The sequence below is a fragment of the Pseudochaenichthys georgianus genome, chromosome 3 (genome assembly GCF_902827115.2).
Source record: "Pseudochaenichthys georgianus chromosome 3, fPseGeo1.2, whole genome shotgun sequence".
Taxonomy (NCBI): Eukaryota; Metazoa; Chordata; class Actinopteri; order Perciformes; family Channichthyidae; genus Pseudochaenichthys; species Pseudochaenichthys georgianus.
The window spans coordinates 4,387,528-4,402,050 of NC_047505.1; positions in this window are offsets into that span (position 1 = coordinate 4,387,528).

Here is a 14,523-nt window from a genome sequence, read left to right on the forward strand (position 1 = left end):
TTTCATAATAACTCACAAAACGTTGAGGGTCTTGATGAATCATCGTTTTGTAAAAGATTGCCCTGTTTTTGAGGGTCGGAAATGAAGTTTCACTACACTTTTTCCGTAGGTGAACTTTACTGGTTTGTTCTGGTCGTTTTTTATTTCTACCTTTATATTCTCGATGTGTGTTTTTGTTACCGGCAAGTAGTATGCAGGATTAAAATACTGAGTTACGGTATCGCCGAATGTTCCTCTTATATCTACGGTTCTCAAGAGAGGAGCAAAAGCGTCACCTACCCGCTGATGACTGATCACGTCGCTATAACAGTATAGGTGTGTTGAGCCAGCATTTATATCCGCTGGATAGTCTGCTGATTTATCGTCAAATGTATGCCAATGGTCTGGTTGTATTCCAAGCATATAAGCGACGGTTTTTGGAAAGCGGAAACGATGTTGGGTCTCTAGAAATTCGATTTTCCTATGAATTGGATTATAGTGTAAACTGACATCAGAGTCCATTTTTTTGATGCAGGACTCAATTTCCTCTATGAGCTGAGTTATGCTACTATAGTAACCAGCTCTAAACATATGAAGCTTTAACCTGCTAGCCGGGGATATGTCGGGGGGTTTTGGTTTCTTTATCCACTCAAAAAAAGCTGCTTCCGTAGGTAAGTTATACCAGGTGTGTGGGTATGATATTTCTGTCAGGGCGACCTGCCACGAACCATCCAAGTGTAAAGGTTGTGCCAGGTTCACTTGATAACTAGAGCTTGTATTGTTTTGAAATACCTTCAGGCTGGCATTGGACGGCAGCGTAATGTAGAACCCTTCATTTATCTCCATGGCTGTAATGAAGGACTGAGCGCTGATTCCGTATGCTTTTATACATCTTTGATTTCGCCAGCATCAACCCAGCTGTTGAACTTTTCGGGCCAATTATGCCAAGATACAAATATTTGTTTTTTTCCCTCTCACCACACGCCTTTTTAGAATTTTCTCGACTTGAAAAGCCTTGTCATTGGTTATCTTCACTTTTTGTAACTCTTTCTCATAAAAAGTCCCCTTGATCTCTTCTCCATCATAATCTTTGAGCTTGTAAACAGGTGGCTGCCGAGGTAAGCCTTCAGACACCGTAAATAGTTCGTCAGTATAACTCTGCTCATATTTTTTATCAAATACCCCTCTCAATTTGGATATCCTTACAAGTTCGCCCTCCTTAAAGTTCATTTTGGCAGCAGCTTTTTTACGTTGGCTAGAGGGGGTATATAGATTCCGAAACACTTGAGCCTCATTTTCCTTTGTCACCTGTATTGGCGTCATTTTAATACTTCGGTGATAACTATTATTGTAACTTTCAATTAGTTCGGGTAAGACGTCTATATATCTATGAGTGTTTTTAGCTGTAAAATACCTCCACATTTTAGTTTTCAGCGTACGGTTAAATCTCTCTACCACACATGCCTTCATGTCACTGGCTGTTGCATAATGTGCAATACCTCTTTTCTTCAACAAGTTTTGAAAAACTTTATTAAAGAATTCTTTCCACGCATCTGTTTGTAACTTTTTAGGGATCTCGCTGTGTGTTAAAATTGTATCAAAAGCTTTGGCAACCTCAATACCCGTCTTTTTCTTTAATGCTTGAGCATAGGCTTTTTTCGAAAACACATCTACGACTGTTAATAAATAATTAAAACCATCATTATATTCGGACTGCATATCGCAGAGATCTGCTTGAAATTGTTGCAGCGGTCTGAGTACGAAAACTCGGCTTGTGCAAAGTATATGCGTCCTGCTCAGATAAATATTCTCTGACTTTCTCTACATGTATTTGTTTACCCATTTCATTCTGTACAGCTCTATGGAGTTTATCCACACCTCCTAAACTCCCTGGATTAGAAGGAGTGTAATACACTCTATGCATAACACGTTTCTCAGACATGTTTCCTGTTACACCCCGTTGAGGTAATGAGTACAAACGTTTTTCTTGCCAAGCATTATATTGATATGTCACACCCATGTATAGAAAAACATGTTACAAAAGAAGTAAAATATAAAAACAGATCAAAATAAAAACATACTTTAACGAAAAAGTATCAAAAATAAAATAAAAACTCTTCCTAATGCTGCCAGAAGGCCCAAGCTGCTCTTGTAATCTTCAGTTGGGTCTCGTCGTTCTCTACCAGCTGTTCGTATAGCTTCTCCATTTTAGCCTCAAAGAGTCTGGTGTTTCTGAGATTGTGCAGAATAGCCTCTGTAGCTCCAAAGACTCTCCTCTCTGACACATGAAGGTGGTTCTGGTGCAGAGCGTCCCGAATGGCTGGAATAAAACGAACGGTCCACAGTCTCTTTACCACTTCATCATAGTTTCGATCCAGATAGTATTCATCGGTAGGGAATAAACACTCGTGCTGCCTCTGACTGGGGTGAGCGATTTGACATCCGTTACATTTTTCCTCTCTGTACAGTTGCACGACTCTATCCAACAGATGAACTACAACCGCTTTTACCGTATTCAGGAATGCCGATGTCCTAGCACGTTCTGTAGCATCACCCTCGGGAGCACAAGGAAAGCATGGCGAATCAATGCCTACTGCTGTTGATTCCTCTGGAGACTCGGGTGGAGTAGATGGATGTTGAGGCATATCCAGCCACCCCGTGATATCAATACCCGCCATATAGTTGTCGAGATCTGGTGTCCAAATTGTTGGTGAGGATGGCGGTCCTGTAGGCGTTTGATCCATGCTGCAGATCGTGGGGGGAGACTTGGTTTTTCTCAGATCCATGGTTGCTGCTCTCTAAAAATGTCCTTGCGGGGTCCTTACTTTTAAAATGATCTGCTGAGGTGGGTGGGACTTGTTATGTTGATTGGGGGGCGGAGTCCTCTGCAAACGTGAGGGTCTTTTTCACCAGTATAATGTCCATCGATGTCTGACTCTGTTTAAAAAGTTCTTTAAGCTTTGTAGCTTTTCCATCAATAATTTCCAGCCATGCAGTCAGAGGCACCCTCAAGGACGTTTGAAATACCCCGCAGGTAGAATTAAAATACTCCAAAACAAAATCATCAGAGGGGTCCTTACCCAACGTCACCAAACGGCTTGAGCGGTAATACCAACGCCCAGAGGGTCCGCTTTTAGTTTCCCAGACGGTGCTTGTCAGGACTCTTCTCCCTTCTGGCTGTGTGGGAATATCTCCTTCTTCTTCCTTCACATTGAGGGGTAACGATGCAAACTCTTCTTTAATCTCGCATGCTGTTTGTGTTTCTTTGCTTTTCTTTGCAAATATCTTGTACACCGGTGGTTCCACGATGGTTTCTTGATGCATTACTTCTTCCGATACAATGGTTGCGTGTAGATCTCGGGAAGACACCAGAGTTAACACAGCCCAATCTGTTGAGGTCAGTGTCGCTTTAACACTACAGGGTCCATACGTTTCTCCACTCTTCAGATTGTAGAAATGCAGTTCATTAGCCATATAGTTGAATATATAACCCCAAACATCGCCATTTTTCAGAATCCATTCTTCGTGAAGTTCTTCGGCTGTAGGCGTCTGAACCCGGCATACAAACTGCATTCGTTTCTTGATTGGAGCACCCAACGGATGGCTGTAAGTTGTCACCGGTGTCTCGCTGATTAAACTCATATCAAGACGTCTCTTGGCCATTTTCTCTCGACTTGAAAAATATTGAAGAGTGACCAAAAGACGCTGGCTTTTATTTAAACAACCTCTAACGGGAGAGGGGTGAGGGGCGGGGAAAGTGTGTGTGTGTGTGTGTGTGTGTGTGTGTGTGTGTGTGTGTGTGTGTTCCCCCTCCCCTCGACCACCATATGGTCTCTCCCCTCATGTCCTGTTCGCAAAAACAGAGAGGCTGTCTTTTTTTAAATATATGTTTTTTTTAGATGCTTTACTTTGATTAATTTCATGTTATTTGCAAGTATTTGTAAGTTACACTCAATACTGTATACAGGATTAACCACACAGGAAGTGGTTAGGAGGCGGGACATATATCCTATGCATACTAATTGATTGAAACAACGGCATTTTATTTTTCTCATTTTTTTAATTTTAATTTAATTTAATTTTGTAAACCGGAAGCGGGGCGGGACATCCGCCGGAAGTGGGGGCGGGACTTCCGATCGAACGGGGCGGGACTTCCGGTTAAGAGAGGCGGGACGTCCGGTCAAAAGGGGTGGGACTTCCGGTCAAACATGCCAAAAAGGGGCGGGGCGACCTGTCACATTCCATGCATACTAATGAGACGAAAGTGGCATTTGTATAACTACTCACATGGGTGTGTCCCAGTCAAAAGCCCAGCGGATGCCAGTGGCTGGGGGTGTTGCCAAATTGCTAGAGGGCGTTGCCCAATTTCCCCATTTGTTCAATTACAGGATTTAACCATGAAATGGTGCTTTATTCACAAAATACACAAGGACAACTGGGTGTTGTAGAAACATCAATATTTTAGATCAAATAAAGTATATAGTTTGCTTTATGCAGTATATTTCTTGTAATATTGTTGGGGTGTTTTTACACAGTACAGTAGATTGAAGTAAATCAACTTATACATTAAGATAAGATAAGATGGACCTTTATTAATCCCGTGGGGAAATTCAGTAGTTCAAACAGCAACAGGGTGAGAGTGAAAAACAGGACAGCACAGATTCACACAGATTAATAAAATCAAAAATAAGATGAGCGATAAAAATAATAATAATGAGAAACTATGAAATAAGAAATGAATAAAACTAAAATGTAATTATCATATCATATATTATAATGTATTGTATTATTAAGTAATATCATACATTAACCCCATTATAGCAGATGCCACATTGAATGGATGAACACATGTATGCATCAATAATTACAACGGAGTATTTCTAAATACAAGTTGTAAAAATACTATGTATTTAATATTAACCCTTTGGAGTCGACCGTCACGCCGGCGTGATCAGATCACATGACCTGTTCAAGCCGGTGCCGCATAAAAACAACAGTCCGGACAACATTGCCGTGTGTTTCTGTCGAAAGTACTGGCTTGAAACTATATCCCAGTCTTTGTTTCATGCAAAAATACGTATGAAAAATGGAAGCACATATTTGAATATCTTCGCCGTATTTGATCATTTTACGAAACGGAAAATACTGGAAACTGTAGATCCTGCTCAACAGGATGTATATGTGTATTTCTGTCGAAAGTACTGGCTTGAAACTATATGCCAGTCTTTGTTTCATGCAAAAATACCCAATAGACACGGACATACGATGATATAAAGTTAATACAGATATATTTCAGAAGTATGAATAATGGAAGCACATATTTTAATATCTTCGCCGTATTTTATCATTTTACGAAACGGAAAATACTGGAAACTGTAGATTCTGCTCAACAGGATGTATTTACCAGGGAGGGGGTGAGGTAATCAGGTAAACGGAGTGATACGAAACGAGACGAAAATAGACGAAGAGGGACGGCGGGAACCGAAGAGAGACGGCGGGAAATGGAGAGAGACGAAGATATACGAAGACAGGCGGTGGGAGACCAAGAGAGACGGCGGGAGACTGCGATTGAAGTAAAGTGACAGACAAACATTGAGAATTTAGATATAGTTAGATAGATTTAGAGTTTTGAAGATTCAACTATGATGAAGAGAACTCTGAACGTGAGTCAAGCTTTAAGCTTGTTTTTTGACCTGGAGGAGGAGGAATCTGTGATGTTGCCCTCTGTGTCGTAGTTGACAGAAACCGCTTTGAAGCGTGGCACAGATAAAGACAGAAAAAACTGATTTTTGTACATAATGTGTATATATATATATATTTGTATTATATTTATAATAACACTTTTACCTTATCAAAATGAAATCCCATGCTACCTCAATCAAACTTTCACATTATCATAGTGACATCCCATGTATATATTTCCAGCGTTTAAATGGTTTCGTTGTGTATGTTTGTGTTACCTATATGAAAAATAATATAATTTTCAAAATCTGTTTTTACGTTTTTTTTGTGATTTTGGTTCCACAATGTTCATATAGTAGAAGATCACTGCTCTAAACAAAGTCAAAAATCCTACATACAAATCCTACATACAAATAAATATAATTAATTATGATGAACACGTTAAGTCTTGTTCATTGTTTTTCACTTTTCATATTATCATATCTCAATGCACACATTCATGCATTTTGTTCTCATATTATCATATTTCAATGCACACATTCATATATTGTCACTCACACATTCATGCATTTTGTTCTCATATTCATATAATGTAATGCTCATATTTATACATTTTGCTCTCATGCGAAATCTACTAAAACAAAGTATGTCATGGTGGTCAGCTGTTAAACACAAAAGTGTATCTTAAGGGCTGTAAATATAATAAGCCTGTTGTCAATTTTAGACACAGGCTTATTATATTTACAGCCCTTAATAACATTCATTTTCTGGACTCAATGTGTGTCTTGGCCGTTTTCTTTGTTCCAAGCAAACGAGTGCTTTTTGTTTTGAAATCACTTCCGCGAGTTTCGCGGGCCCCCCCCCCCCCCCTCGCTCCACTGACCATTAGACCATTTAGTAAGGTAAAAAGCAAAAGGGCAAAAACGCCTCTCAGACGCTCTTCCGTTTACTTTTTTAATAAAGAAAAACAAATGGTCCGTAGATACACAGACTCATATAGCCTATATGTATACTGTAAGGAGAACGTATGTGCGTGAGAGGACCAGTATGAATTACGGCATAGAAATATGCAAAGAAAAACCTACAGAGTGGGGGGGGGGGGGCTGTGGAATGTGACCCTTCCTCCACACATTCCGATGGTCAATTCGTTTTAAACAAAGAGTTCGCAACACAGGACAGCATAGGCAACATGGGGGGTGGGGGCTGGTGAACGGTCTGGTCAATGTTTGTAAACACAATCCCCAGGATGTGTCCTAATCAAACCAAAAGAGAAAATGCAGATATCATTCTCTCTCTCGACTCGCTGGTATCTCGAGCTGAGCGCTCATTGGTGTTCATACTGCTCACAGGCTGGGCTGCTGTGTATATCTAGTGTATTCATACTGTACCCCTCCTCACTGTTTATTCATCATTCAAACATTTACACCTTCCTTTTTTCCCGTCAAGAGGTTGAAAAAGATTGAGTCCTATGTTTCCAATTGGTTCCCAAATCTGAACATTGACATAAGTGGCATAAGATCAGGCAACACACTCTCACTCCCTAAGCGTCCAATAGCGACGTTTGGTCAGTGTCCGTGGCGTCCAATTGTGACGCTCCTAGGCTCCTTCAGCGTCATAAAGGGACACAAATAGCTTTCAACTGATTGCAATGTATTCCCATCTGCGTCGGGATATGACGCTCATGGAAGCACGGCATTCGTTTATGCCGGCTGCCCTTAAAGGCAATGTGAGCATCCATTCCCATTGGATAACGGAGAATTTTACACCCGGAAGTAAGTACTCCTCTTACTGTCGATTGATTTTACAGTGATATCTGCACTACTCATCGACTAAAAAACACCAGATTATCCTTGTTAATTACACAACATTGATTGGTTTAAATTGTGTACAATGCTTTTGTATTTTTCCCCTTCGATTCGGAGAAACAAATATGTTTTCTGAGTAAAGGATGGCAGAAGACACTACACTACCCAGAATCCCCAGCTATCGTTTGGCCTACACCATGTGCTCTGTTTGACAAACCCCGTTTTTTTTCACCATTCATTCCGATGGCTGGCGTCTATGTCACGTGATCTTCAAATGTCTCCCTGCAGAAAAAGAAAACATGGCCGAACTTCGTTTTATTCTAGGTGTAAAATGCCTATTTTAAAGTTAGTTTGGCCATTAAAATGCGTTTTGATGTCATTTGATGCGAGAAATATGAGTTGTTATTTCAGATTATGTGTGCAGTGGATGTACATGATCTTTAGTTTGCTAGTTATTACGAAGATTACTTCAGGAAATCGCGACGTTTTCATTGTTACCAAGGTGGTTGCTAGGGACGCTGCTATCGATATTATTTCTGTTATGTTGTGTAACTGTTTAATGGTGTTATCTTTATTGCTACCCCCTTCCCCGTCAATGTATAGTGTTGGTCCACAGCCTAAACATATTAGTTTAACAAAATCCGCATCTAAAGATAGCCTACGTTATTTCCCCCCTGTGCAATTCCAGTCTCACATCTCAGAGCACACCGTCATTAACAAATACCGGAAACAGACCGAAATAATAATAATACCTTATTCCGAGTGTGCTTGCTTTTCTCTTTGAAAGTCATCACATAACGGCATTGTAATACACGGTTCGGCTGCATTACATATTACATATCTGCCGTAGTTCTGTATTTATAGAGCCCTGATGAGAAGACAAACACGAGGAACTGAAAACGTGACGTGGATCATAAATATATCAGCAATTAAACAACATCTTACATTTCTTTTCACACAATGCGTCTCCTTGCAGTATCAACACTAATTCGGCTCACTTTTATATTTGATCCAATTGGTAGATAGGCTGTATTTACACCATAAAGGTGCACAGTTGATATAAAGGGACACCTGGTGGTTAAAGCATGTTATTGAATTTCAATATTTTTATTATTAGATATTAATACGATCCCTATAAAGTATATTCATTACTCGTTATTCTCTACTAATTGTTAATTAAAGACTGTATGTAATGACTATTTTGCACATCCCTTTCAAGATTTTCTAAGGTTTATTGACATATCATATAGGCCTATACAACTGTGGTGTAGTTCTGCACTGAATGAAAAACTTGGGTTGCAGGTTCCTCAATAGTGCATTACAAGACATCTATCAATATTTGTGCATACCTCCAGCAATGTTAACTATGTTGAAGCACTTATTTTAACTGATATTATACATAATGTATTATACTCTTATAGATTTATGTAGATATTTCATCTCCGGCCTTGTCAGGTATTGAACAATCAATAAATAAAGAACACAGAATTGTTGAATATAAAACACAGAATTTATGTGATTATACTAAATGATTTTCAAATAAACACAACTGCATATTTAACTGTTACACATGCTGATGTAACGCAAATGTTCCAACTTGGGATCAATAAAGTATATCTTATCTTAAGCTGATCGATGGCTACTGCCATATTTGCACAATGTGCCTCTGAACCTTGACAAGTGCATGTTTCAGGCTTATCAATTAATGTAATGTAATGTTATCACAGGGGTCACACACATAAGACCAGCTGTTAAATAAAGCTCTTCTGACCTTAGCTGGCATGTGGGTATATATAGTAATACTGCCCATAATGGGCACAAGCAATTTTCACCCATTTATTAATTATATGTTTTAAATGTGAGTGTTTCCTTTCCCCTAAACCTCCAGGGATGTACACAGTTTAATACTGGCAACTTCTTATTATGGGAAATACGAAAACGTCTTTTAAAACTACAACTCCCAGTAGAGACGTGCCATAGAGAACATGTTGCGAAACAGAATAGCCAGCATGTGTAGTTCTGGGGACGGGAGGGGGGACGCGGTGGACCCGTTCAAATCCAGTTTTGGACAGTCTGCCGTGGTTCCATCCCATTTCAAGTGCTGTTCGAGAATCGGCTTAACCCTCGGAGCACACTCTCCAATCACAGAGCTTGAGGACTATCACGGGGTTTGTCAAGAGCACATGGTGTAGTCCAAACGATAGCTGGGGATTCTGGGTAGTGTAGTGTCTTCTGCCATCCTTTACTCCTGGGAATGGATGCTCACATTACCTTTAAGGGCAGCCGACATAAACGAATGCCGTGCTTCCATGAGCGTCAAATCCCGACGCAGATGGGAATACATTGCAATCAGTTGAAAGCTATTTGCGTCTCTTTATGACGCTGAAGGAGCCTAGGAGCGTCACAATTGGACGCCACGGACACTGAACAAACGTAGCTATTGGACGCTTAGGGAGTGAGAGTGTGTTGGATCAGGAGCCGGGTAAATGAGAGGGAGCCCCCGAAAAACAGATCCCGAAATAGCTTGTCCTGGTTTCCGCAGCAGATAGGCCTACAATATACGGTGTCTGTTATGTCAGTTATTTTAAATAACACGTTGAAAACTGAACTTGAAAATTGTTTCCTCTTTTTATTTTATTTATCATTTTCGGAACGGGGAGACGTGGAGAGACGTGTGTGATTAAAAATTAATTTGCAGAAATGTAAAGTAATCTAACTAAGTTCTATTCATATTCTTGACGGGAAGAGCCGTGTAAATGGGTGGCCATATATGCATTTGAAAAGCAATATAAATCACACAGTTATTATACAATAGGCTATAAAAGCACCATCGATAACCATTACCTTTATCCAATTCAAACTTTGGACGGGAAAAAAGGAAGGTGTACGTGGTTGGGCTATACTGTAGGCCTACTGTATACATACAAAGGCCATTCAAGCTAGAGTTCTTCTGGAAATGTTCACATCAGGCCAGAGTCCTGCATCGGGTGACCTGCAAAAAAGGTGATTCGCGGATGGTATTTTTTCAAACGCTTTTTTCCGGGTTCGGTTCTGGGTAAAACAAAGATGATGCGGGTCGGGTCGCGGGTATTGCATAATAAATATATTAAAATAATAATAATTTAGTTTAATATTTAAATCCTCAGACTTCTCCCCCGCGGGACCGCGCATAATCATAACCTCTGCAGCACATCAATCTGCTGCTGTGCGCGCCACATTCGAAATGGCTGAGGTGAAAGTGGAGAATACAGCATTTTCAATAACACTTCCTCAAGAGCGAAATCCAACGTCTGGGAGGCTTTTGGTGTCATCCTAGATGGAGGAAATAACCAACATCCCACGCTTTTTGAGACAAATATGCAACTGCATGTGTTAATAATTGCACGTTTTCACTACTCATATATAGGCTAGGCTATGCGGGTTCGGGTTGCGGATCTTGTGCCGACGGGTCGGGTCGCGGAACTAATTGGCAATATGTGTGGATAGCGGGGCGGGTTCGGTATTGCACGTCGCGGGGCGGGAGCGGGTCTTGAAAATCAGACCCGTGCAGGACTCTGCATCAGGCACCTTCAAGTTAAACAATACTACAGTAAACAATTAACACAGTAGGCCTAAATTATGCGGATTAAACCACATTTATTTCGTTAAAAATAAACGAAATATGATTTTGTTTGAAAGATTAAATGTCATCAGGCACCTTCAAGTTAAACAATCAGGTGCACACTTTAATGTGCTCCGGACTCGGCTTGACTCGGTTTAAAGAATGCACAAATGTGTTTAATCGTTTATGTCAGATATGTACTAAGTAGCCTAAATACATTTGTTCCTGCTCAAGATTAGATTCAACTTTATTGTTATTGCACATATTGCAGGTACTGAGACAACGAAATGCAGTTTAGCTTCTAACCAGGTGCAACAAGCAGCGAAAAGTAATGTGCACACAGTAAACAATTAACACAGTAAATTATGTGGATTAAAACACATTTATTTCGTTAAAAAGAAACTAAATATGATTTTGTTTGAATGATTAAATGTAGGGTGAATTGCCCTAATGTGGGACACTTTTGCATTTCAGACTTCGGGAATATATTGCGATATGAAACCGATACAATAAATCAATATCCAGTAGGCCTACCATTCCGAAATCCCCAGTAATATTCAAACCTTTATTTATCCAGATTGGTCCCATTGAGATCATAGATCTCTTTTTCAAGGGAGACCTGCAATATTAGACACTAATAATACAGTAAACGCTGCATTTTCCTCCGGTCGGATGTGATATAAAAACAAAGCGATTATTTTTGTTGTTGTAAACTCACGTGGATTAAATGTAGTGCATTCATTTCAACTCGCGAACATATGATACATTAAATGATTGTGAGGATCATGATTGAAAATCGTTAGTTTGAGTCTGGATGCATTTCCTGATCTAAAAACATAGCGATGGTTTTGTACTTACGCCAACGTGAATTAAACATTATTTTGTTAAATAAAAACATGGTGATGTTTAGTAAATGATTACATGTCTCTTATTTAGCATAGAATATGATCCTATCCGTGACATATGGATCTTAACAAATATCCGCTATATCAGATACCTGTAGATCAGCTGTTTATTTCACATGAGTTCCAGTGTGGCAGCTTTTCACGGCTCCCCCTGGTGGATCCATGATCCATTGCAGCTGGTTTAATTATAATTAAATGTATTTATCAAGGGGGCGTTTCAAGTCCTGCGGGGGGTTTTCCTTTTCAGCAGGGGCCCACCCCGTGCCGATCACTGACCCGCACGGGTAGGCGTCTGAAACGAAGCGCTACATCTGTAGGGTTGGGTATCGTTTGAATTTCCACGATTCTGATTCCGATTCCGATTCTACTTTTCGATTCCGGTTCTTAACGGTTCTCAATTCTGATTCTTTGAGGGGCAGGGTAAAAAAAAGATACATGCTTCTTCCACCAAAAAAATTACATTTATTCGAGAAACTTTTACACAGGTTAGTTTACAGTAATATAATATATTCACATTAATCAGTCTGTTTATATTCACTGCTATGTAACTGTAACATGAGAACCACTGAAGCTACAACAGTTGCAACAGTCCAACTTTTAAAGAACAGTTCTTGTTGAGAAAAACAAGCATATCTGCCTTCTCAGGCATACCTGGAAGAAATGCTTGAACATTTTAAAGTAAAATGCTTCAATCTGGTGCACTTTAAGCAGAATGACTAGAGACTAGATCTAGGGGGTACAACTCTAAACACCCATATGAAAAAGATCGGTTTACATTTTAATAATTAAATAAGTATGTGAACATAACCAATAACCTACCATAGCCAATAACAAGTAACGTATTTTAGTTGTTCATTCATATCTTATTTTACTATTTTATTTATGCATATTTTTGTATCTCTCCAGTCTAAAACGATATGTCTGGTTTACTGTCCTATAGTATACATTGAAATGATTTCAAACCTGTTTTATCCCAATAATTATAAAGGAGTGCCTTGGCAATATGTTTACATAAATTGTGATCAAAACGTTTGAGACCCACTGAGATAACTTAGACTAAAGTGAACTATCTAAACACTCAGAGTCCTTTACCTCACTGAGCTGTAGTTATCAGCCTCTCAGTGTGACTGGAGAGGACTCTACCTCCACATCATTGTAGAAACATCTTCTTCTTCCGTTAGAGCAGCTAGCACCAGATGCTAATAACAACAGCGCGTACCGGTGCACTCTCCCTTTCTCCCTCGCTCGCTCCCACGCTCACTCGCACTTTGGCTGTGAGCTGCGGGTGCCAGATAAGCCAACATCCCCCATTTTCATCACTTACAGCGCCCATCGTACAGGGCACATGAAAAGTGTAACCGGGATGAAAAGGGTGTAACATTTACTTAATTATGAATGTTGTTACATCAAGGCCGAAAATTAGGATGAGCCCCAACGGTCAAAACATTTGTTTTCCCTCCCAGAGCTGTCAGCGCAGTGCCTCCCAGATCTGGCGCCCTAGGCGAACATCTATAATGCCAGTGCAACGGGCCGGCCCTGGTCTCAGGTTACACTGTAGGAAGTGTAGGTACAACGCTACATTTCCCGCCCCGCCATAGTCATACAGTAGGCTACGGAGAGCGGCGAGAAACATTTCCTCAGGCATCGAAAAGCGGAACCGAAATTCACATTTCTAAATGATGCCGTTGGAATCTAAATGCTGTAACCGGTTCCGAACCGGAACCGGTTCTCGGTATCCAACCCTACAGGGAGGGGTAATCATGAGACGAGAAACAGCCGGGCAGGGAAGGAGAAACACAAGGGCAACAGGTGAACACAATCAGACACACCAGGGAAACTAACGACAGGGAGGAAGACAAGACACAGGGAGAACAGAATTGCAAAATAAAACCATGACAAGACAGACCAAACTAAAACCGTGACATAAAACTAAGATCGTGACAGTCTGCTGATCATAACGCAGAAAAAGCTGACTCACAAGGACAACTAAGCTTCATCTCCAAGTCCAATGGCCGAAGAGCTGCTAAGGAAAAGGAAAGACATCTGGAGACTTTGGAGGGACAGCTAACTGATAAACTCAAGGAACTGAAAGACACTCCCTAATAGGCCGTATGCTATTTAGCTTTACCTTGAATGATTCAGTGCAGTGTTCTGTGCAGGTTTTTTGTTTGCTTTTTCAACTCAAGGAACTAAAAGACTCAAGTTGATTTGATTTGCACAATTTCTGATTGCTGATTCAACGGAAAATTCACATTTGAGTTTATACAGTATACGTGTGCATATAATGCACCCTTTGGCCTTATGTTTACTGCCAACCTAAAAGTACCTCAAAAATGTTAATCAAGAATTTATTGAAAAGTTATTTGGCTGATTGTTCTATATTGGCTCAGCCAGGTTATATGGGATGCCCAGTCTACTTACAGATGGGTCACTCATTTGGAAATATTAAACTTAGTTTTCTTTTCTTAAATGTTTCATCCTCATGTAGAATGCTATTACAAAACACATATTTGGTTGTTTATAGCATAAAGAACATCTGATATAATGTCAG